Genomic DNA, 20,842 nt, shown 5'->3' with positions numbered 1-20,842 from the left:
TTGATTGAAGTAGTAAACAGATAACTTAGGATTCTAAAAATCTCTCCAGAATCATGACAAGATTGTCAGCAAAGTCAGCAAAGTGCCACAAGAATCCTTTTCAGCTCTGCACTGTATTTATATTAAAATTAGAATGTGACAAACAGTTTCAAATACAAAAGGAACCAGCACAATTTGAAAAAAAAGAATTTATATTAAAAGTAACCTTTTCTTTTTACATAGTTTTCTAAATTCCTCAAATTAAATAGAGAATGTCTATGAATAAATATTTCATTATTTAGCCATGTCTGCCACTTCATGGTTCCATTTGGGTTTTCTTGGTAAAGGTACTATAACATTTTGCCATTTCCTTTTCCAGCTCATTTTATAGACTGAGAAACTGAGGCAAACAGGATTAAGTGACTTGCCCAGAATCACATATCTATTATTGGAGGCCAGATTTGAACTTGGGAAGATGACTCTTCCTGACTCACAGCCTAGTGCTCTATCCACTTCACCACTAGCTGCCCTATGACTAAATATAGTCTTCCATATTTGTCAAAGATTCTCAGAGAGGTTAGTTGAATGATTTGCACATGTTAACCCAGGTAGGAAATTTCACAAGCAGGATTTGAACTCAGTTTTTCCTAACCAGAAATCTTAACACTGTGCCTACTATACCATATCCTTTCTCTTTTCATGACAAATGGCTATTTTGAGAATCTTTGGAGTGTAGTTTTCTTCTTTTCTACTATTCCTTTCAAGAAGAGGCCAGGGAAAATATAGTATGGAGGTGATGACAACAGTTCTGAATGCTCATCTTTCAATTAGTTCATTCATCACACATTTATTATATATGTAGATCGCCTACTTTAAGGAGGTTTGCAGAATAAAAAGAAGAGTAACAAAGACATATCTTATCATCCACAGGGGGAGTGGTATGAGAGATAGAGAAAACATAGTCTGGAATGTAGAGGATGTGCAGATTGATTTCTTCCACAAATCCATCCCTCTCTCTTGTGCCCCTGCAGCTCATGGAAGCTCTGAGATCCCAAAAATTATGCCAGCATAATGAAAATTCTGCCAAGTTCTCTGAAGCTAGGAAGGCTTCCTTTAGAAAACCCATGATTCTGACAATTATGGACCAACCCAACACGGAGAGTCTCATAACCAATACACTTCCAGCTAGGTCATGGTTTCTTGAGTCATAGGAACCTATTAAAAAGTCACTGTGGAGATAGCAAAAGTTGATCTATAACCATATTGAAGAGTTAAGGTGATGTTTCTAGTCACTGTAGTTAGGGAATACAAATTATCCTTCCACTCATTCTTAGAGTAACAATTTGGTGTGAGAGAGAGGCAGTGAAGCACAGATTTCAGTGGTGGATTTAAACTGGTTACAAGTCTGACTTCTGAGATTCACTAGCTGTGTGACCATAGGCTAGTCATTAACTTTTCTGATATCCTGGCAAGTTTCTAAAACTATATTTAGTTATAATCAGATATAAGCACAGGTTTGATCCATTTAATTGGGATAATTTAGAAAATTATAAGAAAAAGATACATGGCCGTTGGGGAGTCATGAACCCCTTTGAAAGTCTAAGTCAGGCTATAAATCCCTTCACAAAATAATGTTTTAAGTGCATAAAAAGATACCAATTATAATAAAATAAAGGTTATTTTTTTCTTTTCAAGTTCATGGATTGCCAGAAATCTATCCACTGATCCTAACATGAGTTAGGGACTTAAATAGCTGGGTAACCAGAAGTTGATATAATTTCAAAGATGAGTATTTCAATCAACACTATTATGTCTGTATTTAGTTTTTTACATCTAATTTGTAGTTTATTTTATCAATTATAAGTAATTTTTAACATTTGGTTTTTTTTAATTTTGCGTTCTAATTTCTCTCCCTTCCTTCTCACCCCCTCCTTGAATTGGCAAGCAATTTGATATAGATTATACATGTTCAGTCATGCAAAACATTTCCATGTTAGCATCGTTGCAAAAGAAAACACAGTCCTCCTCGCTAAAACCCCAAGAATAATAAAGAAAAAAAGTATGTGTCAATTTGCATTCAGATTCCATCAGTTTTCTCTCTGGAGATGGATAGCATTTTTCATTACATATCCTTTGGAATTGTCTTAGATCATTATTGTATTGTTGAGAATAGCTAAGTCATTCACAGTTGATCATTGTAGGTTTTCAGTTTTTATGGAAAAACAATGAAGATTATGACTAATCCCTTAACCTATGAGGGTGGGAGAAGGATATTTTTTTTACATTTAGGGCATTTTTCTGGAATAGCCTAATCTTTTTGTAAAGAAATAAGGTACCTAAATTTGGTCTAATTGGTCCAAATGCTTAATTTTTTTTAAAAAAATTGATTTTTCCTAAATTATTTGTAAATTACACTAGATGTGTAATGAAAAGGACAAAGAGCTAGAAGAAATATTCAAATATCTGAGTGAAGCTTACCAAGTTTGTAGAATTTACACACTTTCTCTCATTTATTTTAATTTATTAGTATAATTTCTTACTAATGTAAACTCAAATTTAAGTAATAGTGGTAATTATTAATTCATACATTCCTATCAAAAACTTATTTCCAAGAGTTAATATTTATCATATAGGACAGTTGATCTAATTTTGAAATGAGTTTTCTGTATAAAGGAAATACTCATGAAGAAAATGTGGGAATATTCTAACTACAAATCATACTCTGGACTTTGCTTCTGGTTACTTCTGATAAACTGTTGAAAATCACTGTTCTTCTAACTGGCCTTCTAAAATATGATTTACATAACGATTATCCATTTAATTAAGTGATCATTTCATTCCCATCTGTGTGCTCAAAAGAAAATGTTTCTTGAGCAGGAACTGCCTGTCCATATTTGGCAACATGTTTTTCTTTTAGGGATGCCCTGGCTGGAACTCAGGTTTTGTCATGTTCCTCTCTCTGTGATTCTCTTGACATCTTTTAATTTATATGTCTTCCAAAATGATGCCATATCCTAGGACAACCTAGACTATTGCAGTCTTAGTAAACATATGTAGCCCTGGGTTACTGATACATGGGCTTGTGGAGATGTTAGAAAATCTCTCCAGAAACAGAGATTTGGGGGAATCTTACTGGGATGATAGAGGATTCTTAGGTTATACTGTTCACAGACATTAAGGAAAGTTCTTAGCATCTTCCTCAAAAATTTTGGGTGCCAGACATGGTAGACAAAAAGGTAAATGTGAGATGTGAGCAAATGTGTACATAGATTGGAGAGCTAGGGGAGAGAAGACAGGCATGTAGTAGAAAATGACTGAAGTTAAAACCTGGTCAAACTGGAAACTATGGAAATTGCTCAATAAAGTCCATCCAATTGGCTAAAATGACAGCAAAGGAAAGTAATAAATGTTGGAGGGGATGTGACAAAATTGGGACATTAATGCATTGTTGGTGGAGTTGTGAATTGATCTAACCATTCTGGATGGCAATTTGGAACTATCCCCAAAGGTCTTTAAAAGACTATCTACTTTTTGATCCAGCCATACCACTGATGGGTTTATTCCTGAAAGAGATCATAGAGAAAAAGACTTGTACAAAAATATTTATAGCCGTGTTCTTTGTGGTGGCAAAAAATTGGAAAACGAGGGGGTGCCCTTTGATTGGGGAATGGCAAATTGTGGTATCTGTTGGTGATGGAATACTACTGTGCTCAAAGGAATAAATAACTGGAGGAATTCCATGTCAACTGGAATGACCTCCAGGAATTGATATGGAGTGAAAGGAGCAGATCCAGGAGAACATCGGACACAGAGACTGATCCACTCTGGTACAATCGAACATAACAGACTTCTCTACTAGCAGCAATGCAATGACCCAGTACAATTCTGAAGGATTTGTGGAAAAGATGCTACCCACATTAAGAGGAAGAACTACAGGAGTGGAAACACAGAAGAAAAACAACTGCTTGATCACATAGTTCAATGGGGATATGATTGGGGATGTAGACTCTAAATGATCACCCTAATGCAAATATTAATAATATGGAAATAGGTCTTGATCAATGACACATGTAAAACCTGGTGGAATTGCTCATTGGCTATGGGAGAGGGAGATGGGAGGAGGGGAGGAAAAGAACATGAATCAGGTAACCAAGGAAAAATATTCAAAATTAATTAATTAAATAAAAGTTTTCAAATAAAAAAATAAAGTTCATCCAATGTCAACTTTTTTAATGCCTTTCTAGAGTTTAAATCTCAATTACTTTGGAAACATCCCTTTCAGATTGATTTAATGTCTTGTATTCTTGTATATGGAGAAAGTGGTATATAAATCCTTGTTACAGCCTTCTCTATGTTTTGTTTGAATGTTTTTCCATATTAATTTCTTTAATGTTGTTCAGTCATTTTCAGTCATGTCTGACTATTCCTGACCCATTTGAGGTTTTCATGGCAAAGATACTGGAGTAGTTTGCCATTTGCTTCTCATTTTACAGATGAGGTACTCAGGCAAACATGGTTAAGTGACTTGCCCAGGGTTACATAGCTAGTTAAGTGTCTGAGGCTAGATTTGAATTCAAGTCTTCCTGACTGCAGGGCTGGCTCTCTATCCACTGTGCCATTTAGCTGCACCTATTGCTTGATACTTCTAATAAAATACCTGGTCATTTATAATTTCATCTAAGCCTATTAACCTGTGGTTCAAAATAAAGAGAGGAAAAGTTTTCTATCCCAGAGGTGATTTCTCTGATTTTACTACATGGCAGGGTCTACACAGATGAGAAAAACAGTGTCTTTAATTTTATTAATTTCTGAGAATATTCCACAGTACACCCACAACACTTCCTTAGAACCTTTAGAGGAAGAGGAATAAACAGATGAGCCAGTAACAGAAAGGACTGGAGGCTGGTGTTGTGCCTCTGATTGTACATGTACCTGGCGAAAGGCAGTGTACCTTATTAACTCTATATATTTGAGGTCATATATACAGGTTTGAGAAAGACGGTTAAATGAAGTTGAGCAGAGATAGGAAAAGGATGAGGGAAAGGAATGCTAGTCATGTATTATTATTGTCATAGTCCATTATCCCAGTGGATGTGCATCACACTCAATGAATGGCTTGTCATTCTATGAAACTCTTGCCATATTTCCCCATAAACCCCAAATAAAAGGTTTACCAAAAGGCAAATGAGGGTTTTCTTCTTGCTCTGTGGACACTGAATGAACAGTAAAGGAGCATGTGAACTGTCTGTCAGTTATCTTTCATTCTTATTATATGATTCAGTTCAGTTTTTTTTGGCTTCCAGCCCTCCATTTCTCTGAGGATGTGGCTAGACTGATATAATTCATTTTCTCCATTTATGTGACATTCTTGATCATTGGACAAGGATCTCACCTTTAAAACACCAATAGATGATCAGTCAACTGCTTCCTTTGTGCCAAATAGTACACTATTTTTAGGAATGTAAATAAAAAAATTAAAATCATTTCTGCCATCAAGGCGATTATATCCTAATGGGAGAAACAACATGTACAAGACACATAAAGGTAAAACTATAGGTGAAAGCATTAGTATCTAGACCAGTGGTTCCCAAACTTTTTTGGCTTACTGCACCCTTTCCAGAAAAAAATATTACTTAGCCCACTGGAAATTATTTTTTTTAATTTTAATAGCAATTAATAGGAAAGATAAATGCACCTGTGACCATCACTGCCTCTCTGGATCGCTGCAGCACCCTCCAGGGGGTGGTAGCACCCACTTTGGGAATCACTGATCTAGAAGGTCTAGAAAAGGCCTCCTTTAGAAGACAACCCCTGAGCTGAGGACAGCTTAAAGAAAGCCAGGAATTCTGAGAAGCAAAGGTAATAAGGAAGAGCATTATAGGTAATATAGACAAAAAGCCAAAGACATGAAAATGGGAGATGGATATTTGGGTATCAGCAACAGCTAAAGTAATATTTATAGAGGAAAAATACTATCAATTTTAGTACCCATTACTTCTAAACTCCTTATCATTATGCTACTATAAGTGTAGAGTGAGAAGGTGGGAACACAGTACTCATTTTGTATATTACTTTTTTTATGGCTTACCAAAGTAAAATGAGTTATTAGCAAGTGTCCACGTACTTGGTGATGAACCTCCCCATGCTGAGCTAGGATTATTTTCAGAAAGCACAGTCCATTGCCGAGACCATATTGTTGGTATTATGATTTTCATAACATGTAAACCTTCATTCTTTCATTTTTATTCATGTTTTTGAAATATATCCTTTGATTCTTTCTCCCTGGGAAGTGGTCAGTCAGGAGGAGCTAAACAACCATGTTAATAATAGCAGCTACTAAATTAATTATTTAATTTAAGAATTTAATTATTATCCTTATATTTATTCTAGAATGCAAAACTGAGACTCTGGTCATACAACTGATATGCATTAAGTGGTCAGCTTTAAATCAAGGCCTCTCCTGACTCCAAAAGGTGAGATCTCTTGACTACACCCTATCTCCAAAATATTAAATATATTCCTCTGCTCCTCTGCTTTTAGATGGTAGGAATATAATTTATTTGGAAGTAAGGTTTATCTGAATGTGTCTTCATTCTTCAGCTGAAAAGAAATGTAACAAATCAGTTCAGAAGACTATTCACGTGGATGTCTTCTACATGATTCCAGTACATTGAGCTCAGATACTTTGGTTGGAGTACCAGTCCAAAAATCCTACATTATGAGACATTTGAAAAATATGAAAGTCAAATGGAAAGTCTGCTAATTTGTAACTTCAACTGACAAGCTGTTTTTCAATCACAGTCTTTCTTACTGGAAAATATGTTTTTCAGAGGTACTAATTTTCAACTACAAGATGAGATCAAAAGCTAGCTGAAGATTCAGAGAATATTCATGTTTGGCTTTATTTCTTCATTTGCTAGAATGCCATTTTCTTCTTAAGGTTGTCAGATGCATTATAGTTACTCTTCTAATTCCCCAAAGTGGCTATTTATGCCAGGTATCTGGTAAAGAATTCCAGTTCATTTACTTTGCTATCTGTATGACTTTGGGGAATATGGGATGCTAAGAAAAGCTATGATCAGGTAAATTCTTTGTTTTTATTGTCAAAGGTAGGCAAATAGAGCAAGCTAAGGGGCAATCAAAATCCCACTTGCTGCAAGAAACCTTTCCCAACTCTCTTAAATATAGTACCTTCCCCTTGTTGCTTATTTCCAATTTATCTTTTATACACTTTATTTGTATACAGTAGTGCGCATATTGTATCCTTTATTAGATCCTGAGCACCTTGACATCTGGATAGTTTTTTTGCCTTGTTTTATACACTTAATGCTTATCATAGTGCCTGGCAAATGTACAATGGTAGGTACTTAATTAATGTTTACTGACTGACCAATTAAAACTTCAGTACATAAGAAAGAGAAAACACCCACATGACACCTAGTTTCAAAAAGTGATGTTTTCTCCTTCAGAAAACAATCTTTCAGGCAGCTGGATAGCTCAGTGGATTGAGAACCAGGCCTAGAGACAGGAGGTCCTAGGTTCAAATCTGGCCTCAGACAATTCCCAGCTGTGTGACCCTGGGCAAGTCACTTAACCCCCATTGCCTAGCCCTTACTACTCTTCTGCCTTGGAGCCAATACTTAGTATTGACTCCAAGATGGAATGTAAGGGTTTTATTAAAAAAAAGAAAAGAAAACAATCTTTCAAATTCCTTCTGCTGGAATATGTTATTATACATCTTCATCTTCATAGAAAACAGAAGAAAATATTTTCCACACATGCCATCACAAGAATTTGATGTTTTTATCACTAAATATAAAATGATCAGTTTATACATTATAAAAAACCTAATGTGTAAGGAATTATGGAATTATATGCATTTTAATAATAATAATCTGTATAACCTTAGTATGGAAACCTATTAGCAATAGTCATAGGCCATGAAATCACCTGCCTCTCATTCCAAATCCCAGCTTTCTATCATTTCTGAAAAGAATCCTCCCATATTTAGAATTTCTAATAACCAATTATGTGTTTTGTGTTATCTTTAGTTTAATTATGGATTAAATTTAAGAAAAACTACCCACCTCTGTTTCAGTTGGATGTCACAGGAGACCTTGGATCAGATTAATAAAATCTGAAAGAAAACAAAAAAAAACCCATATTAATTAAAGTAGCTGAAGAAAAAATATTCAAACATCCATAATCAAAATTTAACTTAGATAAACAATAAAGAGTAGCCATACAATTTCTGAAAATAGGATTATTGGATTATTATGTTACAAGGGTGTCACTGTCCTTCCAATAATCCAGGTTACCAGTTTCAGAGGTTTACTCAATTTTTCACTTTTCCTCACTTCCCTCATCTAGCAAATGGCCAAGTGGTATGTATTCTACTCCCACAACACCTCTCACATTCATCCCCTTCTCATCATTCTCAGGGCAACTACCTTAAGTTGGTCAAGCCCTTATTGCCCTGCATCTGGATTATTGCTTAACTAGTACTGCCTTGCCTTTCCCCTCTGTATCCCGTCCTCTACAGACCCATCAAAGTGATCTTCTCATGTTACAGTTGGGACCATATCACAAATTCTGCTCAAGAATCTTTGGTGGCTCATCATTGGCTCTGGGACAAAACACAAACTCAACTAGAAATTTAAAGTGCTTTAAAAATCCATTGCAGCCTACAATTCCACTCACCTTATGTTCTAAGCAAAATAGCTGACTTGCTGTACTCTGAACTCAGGATTACATTTCCAACCTCTGTTTCTCTACATGACTGTTCCCTTTGTCTGAAATATACTTCCTCCTCACTTCTGCCTTTTCAAAACTGGCTTCTTTCAAGGCTTAATTCAGGCAATCCCTTCCATTTGAAGACCTTCATGATCCACCAGGAAGTTATTTGTCCTTAACCTCTCCTCAAATTTTCTCATATACAGCTGTACTAATGGTTTATTTCCCCAGTGGAACATAAGCTCCCGAGGATCAGGATTTTGTCACTCTTCTTATGTTTCCTTAGCAGATAGCTTGATGGTATGGATAGGAAATAAATGGTTCAACTTGACAAAGTAAAAATGCTACAAAGAATGACAAATGCAAAGGGATCCTAGAAATCATTCAGTCCAATTATAATTTGATGGATGAGAAAAATAAGTCTCGGACAGATTAACTTGTTTGTATAAGGTCTCAGGGTAAATTAATGACAAAAGAAGGCCTTAAATGTAGGGATCTAGATTCCATGTACTCATTTAGTAGTTGTAGGGATATAGTGCTTTCTTGCTCATATTCTTTCCAGACTTCATTTGGAAATCTCCAGTCTATACCTAAAATTAGATTTGTTTTAATTGTCTCTTTCCATATATTTTATTTAAATCTGTAATGCTTTTAAATAAAATCAGTCCTAATACTTGTGTTCTAACATGCTGGTCAAAAGATTCCTAGTAATTCTCTACTTAGTGGATTAGCATTTTTCTTAAAAGAAGTTTGGACTTTAAAAAATAAAAGCTGGCAGATGTTTGAATCTTTAATCTGCTCTGAGTACTTTCATAGATGTGTGTGTGTGTGTGTGTGTGTGTGTGTGTGTGTGTGTGTGTGTGTGTGTGTTTTCACACTACCACTGACCCTGAGATGGTCAATGTTTAATCTGGATTGGCAAATCTCTTTTAAAAGAACTAAAGCCAGATATCAACCTCCATCAAGAATATCTAAGCAGCCTATTAATCTCCATTAGCATTTTATAGCTTAAAATGGATCACTAAATTTTACTGAGGAACATTGTCAAGTGAAACAAGGCTCTCATTTATCTTTCCTTATACATGCACAAACCTATCCACCTACCCATACACACACATAAACATTCTTACTGTGGAAATTAGGTATGTCCTCTTGTTGGCTGGCAGACAGAGGAAACATATGTTTATAACTGAAATCTTTAATCTAATATGAGAAAAACATTTATAGTAATTTATAATTACTCTGACACCCCCTCTTATCTCTGACACCTCCTATTCAATAAGCCCCCTCCAATCTTTGACACCCCCTGTTCTAAGCTCCCTCCCCCTCTGACACCCCTGTTCTAAGCCCCCTCCCACTCTGACACACCCTGTTATTACAAGAAATCTCTAATTTAAAGAGATTGCCTAGTCTTATTAGTCAGATCGATATTGGAAATTGTGGTCTATTAACCAATATTTTAAAAAAGGAGCTATAAAAATCATGTTTAGATTCCAAGGCTAGCTCTTTTACCAAGAAATGGTTAGAACATTGTACCTTTTCAATGACAAACTAAAGAAATACATTCTATGAGTCTATTGTTGGCAGTAGTTCTGTATTTCAAAAACCACTTTGAACTTAATGGTTTTTCTTTCCATAATGCAGCTGTATCATGAATACAACCACTACATTTATCAGCTAAAGCATTGCCTTTATTTCCTTCTCTCTCTCTCTCTCTCTCTCTCTCTCTCTCTCTCTCTCTCTCTCTCTCTCTCTCTCTCTCTCTCTCTCTCCTAAAACCTGTTGTAATCTGTTCTCTCTAAAGTTATCAATAATCTTTAAATTGAAAAATCTAATGGCCTTTTCTCAGTTGTTCTTGATCTCTCTAGTATCTGACACTGTTGATTACAAGCCATTCCTGAATATTCTCTTCTCTTTCAGTTTTCCTAGCACACAGCTTTCTCTTGGGTCTCTTTTTCTCATCTGACCATCACTCTTCTTTGCTGAATCATTCATGTTCCACTCATTAGCTATGAGTTTACCCCAAAGCTTTATCCTGGGTCCTCTTCTCTTTTCCATTTATTATCTTTCATTTGGTAGTTTCATTAACTGTAATATTCAATTATCACTTTTATAAGTAATTTCTTTCCACATCTATATACAGCTCTAGCCCATCTCCTGACCTCTAGAACCTGAAGGATAGTACAAATTGGATGTCATCTTAAAATGAATATGTCTGAAACAGACTTTGTCTTTACTCCAAAACCTATCTCTTCTGAACTCCCCTATTTTAGCCCAGAATACCACAATTCTTCCAGCCACTGAGGTTCACAATCTCAGTGTCATCTTTAACTCCCTCACTATGTACCACTTGTCCCACATAGCTAACCGGTTGCCAAATATTGTCATTTCTTTCTCTTCAACAGCTTTGGTATACTTCCTCTCCTCTCCATTCACATATCTTCAGTTCTAGTTCAGGCACTCATCTCCTTTCAAACTAGATGATTAAAATAGCCTCTTAACTGAGCTCCTTGCCTTGAATCTTTCCTCATTCCAAAACATCTTCTAAATAGTTCCTGTCATTTCCTAAAACATAGATCTGATCATGTCATTCTCCTTTTAATAAATCCAGCGGCTCCCTATTTTCTCAACGGTAAAATATAGACTTGTCTTCTCAGCATTTAATGCTCTTCACAAACTTGTCTTATCCTATATTTTTAATCTTTGCAGATATTACTCCTTTCCACATACTCTGTAGTTCAGCTCCACTGGTCTACTTTCTGCTCCTCACATATGCTCACAATGCTCTCTGGGTTCTTCAACTAACTATTGTCCATTCTAGAATACTTTCTATCCTCATTTGCGTCTTTTGGCTTTCTTCAAGACTCAGCTGAAATGTTAATTAATTAATTAACTGATTATTTTAAACCGTTACCTTCTGTCTTGGAGTCAATACTGTGTATTGGTTCCAAGGCAGAAAAGTGGTAAGGATAGGCAATGGGGGTCAAATGACTTGTCCAGGGTCACACAGCTAAGAAGTGTCTGAGGTCAAATTTGAACCTAGGACCTCCCATCTCTAGGCCAGGTCTCAATCCACTGAATTACCCAGCTGCCCCCTTGAAGTGCTAATTTATGTAGATGCTCTTTCCTGTATCCCTAGAGCCTTTCACTTCCCTTCTCAGATTGCATTGTATCATCTATGTATCTAAGTATGTATCTATGTAATTATTTATGTATACATCTATGTATGTATGTATCCATCCATCTATCTATCTATCTATCTATCTATCTATCTATCTATCTATCTATCTATCTATCTATCTATCTATCTATTATATATGCCTATTTGTGTACAGGCTATCTTTCCCATTTCAAAGTAAGTTCCAGGAGGGTAGAAAATATCTTCACTTTTTCTTATCACCAGCACCCAATAGTGTACCTGCTACATAATAATGAATAAATTCTTGTTGACTGACATTACTCTTCACCTCAATTTCATCATCTGTAAAGTGGGGGATTCAGACAAGATCAGTGATCCATAAAGCAGGGCCCCCCCATATCCCCAAGAAGCTGTGAAATGACCTTAAAGGGTGAGCGATCAACCAGTTGTTGAGTAGGAAGTTACCAAATTTTGCTCCTACCTCCACACTCTCTTTTCCATCTGTTCCCTTCTCTGTACCCACACAGCTACCACTCTAGTTGAGGGCTTCATTATCTCATGCCAGGATTATTACAATAGCCTTTTAATTGGTCTCCTGCTTCATCTTTCCCCTCTCTAGGCCATTCTCTACAGAACAGCCAAAGTGATTTTTGCAAAGCACAAGTCTGATCATATCTCTCCCCTACTCAACAAATACCATATATTCTCTGTTGATTACATTATCAAATATTATTTCATGTTTGACTCAAGAGTTTTAATTTAAATGTTGAATGTTTGTGATATATATAATTCATAAAATGTATTTATAACATAAACTTATATATACATAATTTATATAATTTAGAAATTTATTTTTCAAATTATAATAATTATTTTTATCTTATTTATAAATGATAAATTTAGAATTTATTTACATAATTTATTAATATACATATATTGGGAATGCAAGTTCATTTTTTCCTTTGCTCTTAAGGTTATCTAATAAGGCTTGGAGATCATTGGTGTAGATAACCTATGAGCTCCCTTTAAACTTTGAAACTGTGACTGAGACTTTTTATTGGTTTCTAGAGAAGAATTTGCTCCCAGAAGGACCCCTTTCCTTTCGATGAACTCAGTGTGGAGTTTTAGTTTGTTTTCTTCAGCCTGGATATAAAACTTCTTTAAATTTTACAAACTGTCCTCACAAGAGAAGTTCATTCCAATACACTGGGAAGAGTGTCAGGGTTATAAGCCAGAGAGCTAAAAAACACCTCCTTCTCCCCCTGCCCTCAAATCTACCTGGGGCTTTTGTGCGACACAAGATCTTCTGTCTGATATAAGAATTTCATAGGCTGCTATAAATCTAGTGTTGGAATATAAGGAAGGACCTGTTCTAGCCACAGGAAAAACTAAACATTTTTGTTGTAACAGAAATTGCTGACAACATCAATCTATTATATCACATTCTAGAATAACATGGCCAAAAGCAAACAATCTTTTCTACATGTAATAATTCAAGTAACACAAAGTCAATTAGCAAATTAGCAGTCTGATAGTTCTATATAGATCCATTCATTTTGATTGCCTACTATGCTGGGGCTTGAAACTCTACAATTCTTGCTAAGACCACTTCAGTACAATAATGAAAATAAGTTTAATTCCTTTTGTAAGTGTACTTTTTAAATAGAAAATTTTCCTTACAATTCTATTCAGATACCCAAATCCATGCCCATAATCAAAACAGGCAACTTTGAAGTATATCAAAGTCTGGCTGCTATTAAGTATGATGTTGATGTTATTTTCTTTATAGAATTATGTTGTGTTTGGAGGGACAGTAGAATCTGAGTGGCAAAGCAGATAGACAGCTGGGCTTGGTGTTAGAAAAATAAAGACTTCCAATTATGTCCCCAGCAGTTACATAACTGTTTGACCATGGCCAAGTCAACCTCTCAATAACCCAGGCAACTCTGACTAGATTATAGAAGGTTGTTTTTGTTGTTTTTTTTTTAAGACAGAGGAATATCAGAAGTTCCCTGCACTAAAGTCAAGCTCCACAAAATTGAAAAGAAATTGTTGACCTGTGTGATCCTGGGCAAGACACTTCCATCTACATCTCTGCATTTTCTCAGCTAAGAAGATGACTTCTCCAGCATGCTTCTCTCCTTGGATGATGAACTTACCCCTCTCTTCTGATTATTGAGTTTACTCCCACCTTGAACTTTCATTTTAGAAAATGACCTAGGCAGCTATGCTCATTCCTCATTTAGCTTTTCTCCTGACTCTCCAGACCTTTTCAGATTGTACCACACAGTTATCTTTTCTGCTTCCCAGCTTTCCAGTTCACTTTTATGTGTTGTCACTCCTCATTAGACTACATGTAGGCTCCTAGAGGGCAGGGACAACTCTTTTTGCTTATATTTGTATTTCCAGAAGTTAGCAGAATGTCTGGCATACCACAAGCACTTAATAGATGCTTTACCTATCTATCTAGCCCTCAATGTCATGTGTAAAAGAAAAGGCTTGGACTAGATGAGCTCTAAGGTTCCTTCCAACTCTATAGCTATATAATCCCTTGATCTGTTAAAGTACTATATAAATAAATGTCAGCTATTCCTATTACTCCAAGTTCTCTACCATAGCCAAAATAACTTTGTTTCCTTTTTACACATCATGCAAACCATACAAAATTTTCAAAATTAATTAAAAACTAAATTCAATCTGGCACAAATGTGAGCTCCATGACAACTAGCCAGTAAAGTAGAAAGAATAGGGAGTGACCAGAGATGTGCTTCACATTGCTTTATCAAATCAATGGAAACCAGGCAACATGTTTCCATATTATGATGATAATAAGAAATGTCCATCTTTGCTACTTCTTCCATTTATTAAAGGCATTTAGTGGAAGTAAAATTCTAAAGGAAAAGAGATACTTTTTCTGTTTTTGTGAGCTCAAAGGCCAGTACTAGTTGTGTTACTTTTATTTTATTTTAGAAGGTGCTTACAGATGCAGTACCAGGAACAGCTGCTATGCTAATAGCACTGTGTGTATGTGTGTTTTTTCCCCTAGCTAATATTAATCAAAGAAAAGGTCCAGAAAGACTCAAGATTTAGGTTGCCCTCAGGCTCTTTCTACACAGTGAACATCTGTCATTTCAAACACATAGGTCAAGACTTTTGTGCTCCTTTCTTGACAATACCTTAAACATAAATCTAAATAGATTTCATTCAGTTGAAAGGCCCTCCTGCTTGGGGGCAGCTTAACACAGCAGCAGATCTAAATTGCCATCATTTGATCTCCTGTCATGTCACTTACTTTTCTTTCCACTAAAGGCCAAAAAAAATTAGAAAAGCATATATTTAGTAAATCCCTGAAAAATTTCCCCTGATTCTTTCATTCAAAAAAGGATTACATGTCTATATGTTAGTAGGATAATGGAAATATGTAAGCACCTCCACTGTGCATAAGTTGTTATTAGCTTCTCTACTTTACAGGAAAAAAATATCAGGAGCCTAGAAAAGGTTAATAAATATTTATTTTCTTAAGTCACTGGGAGAAAATTCAGAGGAAAAATGTGCAGTTCACAGTTTTGATTTATTAAATGGATTTTCTAGCTTTATTCTCCGTCCTTAAAATTACAATTAAATTGTCCCAACAACAGTCGATTTTTCAGATTACAGATAAATGCGTGCAATATCATTACCCAAAATGATAAAAGCATAAAGTACAAACATCTAATTTTAGTTTAAAACTATAAAGTTCATATTTTGCTGAGTATAATCTCTAATTTCCTGCTTGTATGATAATAGTAGCTCTCAAAAAAGCAGAACATAAAGAGTTTCTATACCTTTGTTAAAGTAGTCTTTTAAGTCTTTTATAAGACTTGAAAGTTTGATCAGCATCCATCCCAATAGTTAAGCATTAATAGGGAAGTCATTTTAGGTTTCTCAATGTAGTTTTGGTCCTATCCCCATGCACTTACTTAACAAGCTGGGTAGACTTAGCAGACTACTATAATGATCCTTCTTAAGTGAGCTTTCATAATAAAACTCACCTCTTATGGGGTGAGTTTTAGAGTCACAGTAGTGAAGGTTTGGAATTAGCTTCGCAATGGGATTTGGGGCAAATTACTTACCTCTCTGGGCCTCAGGTCCCTCTGTAATATGAATTTTAACTAACTAGATGATCACAAGGATTCTTTCCAACTCTAAGTTCATGGTTTTAATCATGCTTCTGACTTATGCGAGAACTTTAGAAACTTAGAAATTAATCTCATGGTGGAATCATTGACAAAGTTATTTCAATGCAATGGAAAAATAATGGAATTGGAGTTGAGACCTGACTTTTGAATTTGTATTTGGACCTTACAGACAGCATGCCCAGTGGGCAAGTCATTTATTCTCTCTTGGCCTGAGTTTTCTCCTTTGCAAAATGAAAAGGTTAGTTTAGATGAACAAAATTGCCTTTTCCACATCTAAAATCTAGGAACTATAATATTGGCTGCTGGTAACCTGGCATACACCAGCTACAAGTTGCCCATATTCCTCAAAAGAAATTATTGTTTGATTTTCTTCAGATTCCAGTACCGTAACATTATAGTGTCTGAAGACATCTATGCTCAGTGATACCAAGCATGACCTCTAATCCATAGAATTCATGATTTTTAATGATCCAACATAATAGCTATGACAATTGCTTAAACTGAATGTGGAGGCTAGAAGAATAAATGTTCATTATAAAGAAGTTACTAATTCACTAGTCATATGTTACACAACAAGAAAACACTACCACATAATGCAGTAACTGGGACTAAAAGTGTTCAGCCACTGACAATCTCTGAATATCAAAGGGCAAACATAATACTCTAAGTTCTCTAAAACCACTTAAAATCAATTTTGCTTTCATAATACAATGTTCTACCAAAGGAATGAAATGTCACATATTTTCTTTTCTTTTCTTTTTTCCTCACCCCAGAATTCCTTTGTTGGAGAGAGGAGAGCAAGACTTGTGATTTCATTGATATAGAAAATTTTGGATGAAGAAACTCCTGCCAGTTCAGATTAATGCCTTCTATATATTAAAGCTTTACACCATGACCAAATATAAGCCTCTATAATTTATTATTTCTATCTTTTATTTCTTTTTTTAAGTGACTGGTCTTTCCTAACCATAGATGTGCTAGAGAATCCTTCTAACTAGTCACCTTTAAATTCATTAATCTAGAAAAAGTAAAAAATTGTGAATAGCAATCCCATTCTTTAGGAATGTTACCAAAAACAATAGACTAAAGTATATAATGTGAGGGAAATAAATCTCTCCTGTGGTTTCTAATGATATTTTCTAATGTAAAAAGGAATTTTTTAATTCCTTTTTTAGATTTAATGGGGGTGCCAGGAGGTCCTCTTACCATAGAGATGTGTAGGGATCAACCAGCCCTCAGTCACAGGAAGTAGAAACTATAGTGACAGGAAGTAGAAACCATAGAAACAGGAAGGAAGAACCATAGAGACAGGAAGTAAGGGAGAGAAGGGTATAAAAAGGTGCCAGTGTCAGTTGGTAGGCTGTCAGTTGTGGGGAAGTTGGCTGTTGTGTATGAGTTGGTCCTTGCTGGTGGTGTGTGTTGGTGATTAGTTGGTGGTTGGGAGATCTCAAGGGTGATCAGCTGGACTTTCTGTAATGGCAGTTTTAGGTAGTCGTTATAGGATAACTAGTTTAGACATTAGGAATTTTTCTTTCTCTACCTCTTTCCTATATTTCTCTCCTTTACTATATTCATTTTATATATTCTTTTACTGTCTCTATTTTAATTAAACTAAATTGGTAATTGTTAAAAGCTGCTAGACATTTTCTTTTCTCTGGCTTAAAGGGATAATATTAATTTACAACTCTACTATATTCTCATTAAAACTTAAATTATTAAAAGCTGCTCTCTTATTTTGTCAAAACTCCTAATTTAACCCTTACACTAATGATGCTAGTAAAAATTTATTAAAACCTTCCAAGATCCTTTCTAAAGGACCTTCTAGATCAGAGTCTTGCATTTCTAATATGAAGCCTGTAATTATGCTGCTAACAACTGAACAATGTGTTGGCTAGAAGGAAATACAACTTGAGGCAGACAAATTAGTAGGTGAATGAGAGTAGTATAAGGTGAGTGATAAAATTAGTCATTCAACAAACATCTATGTGCCAGGATCTGCTAAGTGTTATGAATACAGATCAAGGTAGAAATACTCTCCTTGCCCTCAAGGAGCTTATACAGTAATGGTGAAGAAAACCTATTAATAACTATATATAGGGTGGAAGGTAATCTCATAGGGAGAGGCACAAAGTAGCTGGAGAGATGGAGAAAGCCTTTTGAAGGAGAAAGGATTTGGGCTGGGTCTGGACAGAAGTTAGGGCAAATGAAGAGGCAGTGAGTTGTAAGTGGGGAGAACACACTTGGTGTGAAGACAACCAGCATAAAGATATGGAATTAGGAAATGGAGTCTTGGTTTGCTATAGAAACAAAAAGGTCAGTATTGCTGGCTCTCAGAGTGTTTAGGATGTAGTAACATGTAAGATAGGAAAGGTAGGAGGTGAAACAGATTGTGAAGGACTTTAATGATAAACAGAGGACTTCATATTTGATTCTGAAGGATAAAAAGAAACCACAAAAACTCTTTCAGTGAAAGTAGAAGGAAGAAGAAAACAAGGGTATTAACAGGATCAGATCTTAGATTTAGGAAAACTACTTTGCTTACTAAGTGGAGGATAACATTGGCCTCCTTGCTGTTGCTTACACAAAGATGCTCCATTTCCTGACTTCAGGCATTTTCAATGTCTATAGTCCATGCTTAGAATGCTCTACCTCTTGGCTTCTCTGGCTATTTTCAAGTCCCAGATAAAATCTAAAGGAATCCTTTACTAACCTCTCTAAATGCTACTAGTACCTTTCTTTTGTTCATTACTTCCAATTTATTATGTATTTCACTTTTTTGTATATTTTTATTTTCATGTTGTCTCTTCCATTAGACTGTGAATTCCTTGAGAGTAGAGACTATCTTCTGCCTTTATTTCTATCCCCAGTGTTTAGTGTCGCATCTAGATCATTATAGGGGCTTAAATAAATGTTTATGGACTTACTAACATGAGGCCATAGGAACTCACCAAATGGGGAGGTGAAATGCATATATTAGACCTTCAATCTAGGAAAATCATTTTGGCAGCTAAGTGGAAGATGAATTTGAAAGGGAAAAGACATGAATTTGGGAAACCAATTGGAAGACTACTCAGATAGTCCAGCAATGAGGTTATCTTTTGAGTTATGTAGAGAACTCAAGTAGGATTTTCAGAATTCTGAAAAACAATCTATTTTAACCCAATTGTTTTACTTTCAGGTTCAAAATTTAAATAAAATACTTTCATATTGACAATAAATAACAAATCAATTTCTGGGCTAAGTAGATTTCATTGGACATAGTTGCTGAGGTTTGGTTTTTAAACACAGAGGAACACATCAAAGCTTTCAAAAGGAAATATAAATTTAAAATTAAGATTTACTAAAACTTTATTTCCAGTGAAGGCATCTTGCGACTATAGTCTAAAATGTGTATCTATTTCATGTCAGTAACAGGCATGTTGACTTTCCTATATTGTATCAGAATATAATACCAGAAGCAATACTTTCTCACAATCAAACATTTTCCTATCACACCTTACTTTGGTACTTCAAGAATTTTGGACTTGCTTATATGTCCATTCCTTCCACAAATCCCCTATATCTTAGTAGACTGCTCCTTAGCAAAGGACTTACTGTAATTAAAAAAGAAGAAAAAATAACCAGGTGGCCAACCCTCTGATTAATAGCTTTTTACATAAGTAGATCTTCTAACAATAGACACAAAGTCCATTGGCTCACCCATAGGCAAGTAGTTACTGTAGCTGCAGTAAATCTTCATATAATGAAGTGGGAATGTTTCCTGAAAGCTCCAATTTCCTTCAGTTGTACCAGTTCATTGGTCATGCCCTAAGAAGAAGAAAATCTAGGCATTCCAGACATTTCTGGGACATAGAATAATTCAGACTCCAAGTTGGTCTTGTCTGTGGATCCAGATAAATTTATGTCTCCTGCTCTTGCATGTGCTTTAATTCTAGCAGAAAGGAGTAATTTTGAAAGACTGTAGATCCCACACACAAAGTATTTGACTTTGGAACCAGATAACATATCAGGCTTCATCCAATTTGGTAATTCCTACTTAATTTCATCTTTGAAATAGAAGGGAATAAATGTGCCAGGCAAAAGTAAAGGAAATAAAAATATACGTCAGCAATTTCTGTGCAAACTTGCACATCACAATGTGAGATCTGACTTCTGGAGAAAACATAGGTATCATCAAAATTTAATATTTCTAAGAGTCTGAAAATATTAATGAAGGAAAAAAGATATAAATTAGTAGTCAAATTACTTCTCCAACCCAGATATTCTTTTTTTTTGTCATAACTGACAAAAATATTTGTCCAGAATAATACATTAAAATTATTTAGCTGTTTATTTTTCCCTTATTATTAACTTTCTTATTTGGGCAGTCCCCAATTTACAAATAGGTTATACTCTAAAAGTTCTTCTGTTAAGGAGTTTAATAGAAGCAATGCTATAAACAGTAGCTGTTTCCAGGCTAGCCCACAAAAGTCTATTTAATCTACAGTGAAAATGAAATAGAATCATTTCTAAAATAGTATTATATGTCAGTTAAAGTGTGGGTTAAATAGGGTTTTTTTTTCCCTGTGGGCTGGCCTGGAAACTCAACCATCATTTGTAGTATTGTTTGTTGAGGAAACTCATTCCAAGTTGGAATTTGGGATGCTGGGAACAAGTCCCTATCCCCTGCAGCTGCAGTGGCTACTTGCCAGCTACCAAGAAAGGAATCCCCCCACCCCAGAGCCGCTCACCACCTGGTGAGAAGGGAATCCTTTCCTCCCATGCTCCTATGCTCCTACCAAAATAGCCATTTGCTGCCCAGTTAAAAACGCAA

The sequence above is a fragment of the Gracilinanus agilis genome, chromosome 3, assembly GCF_016433145.1.
Source record: "Gracilinanus agilis isolate LMUSP501 chromosome 3, AgileGrace, whole genome shotgun sequence".
In the NCBI taxonomy this organism is placed as follows: Eukaryota; Metazoa; Chordata; class Mammalia; order Didelphimorphia; family Didelphidae; genus Gracilinanus; species Gracilinanus agilis.
The sequence above is the reverse complement of the archived record's forward strand: the minus strand, read 5'-3'. Positions refer to the sequence as shown.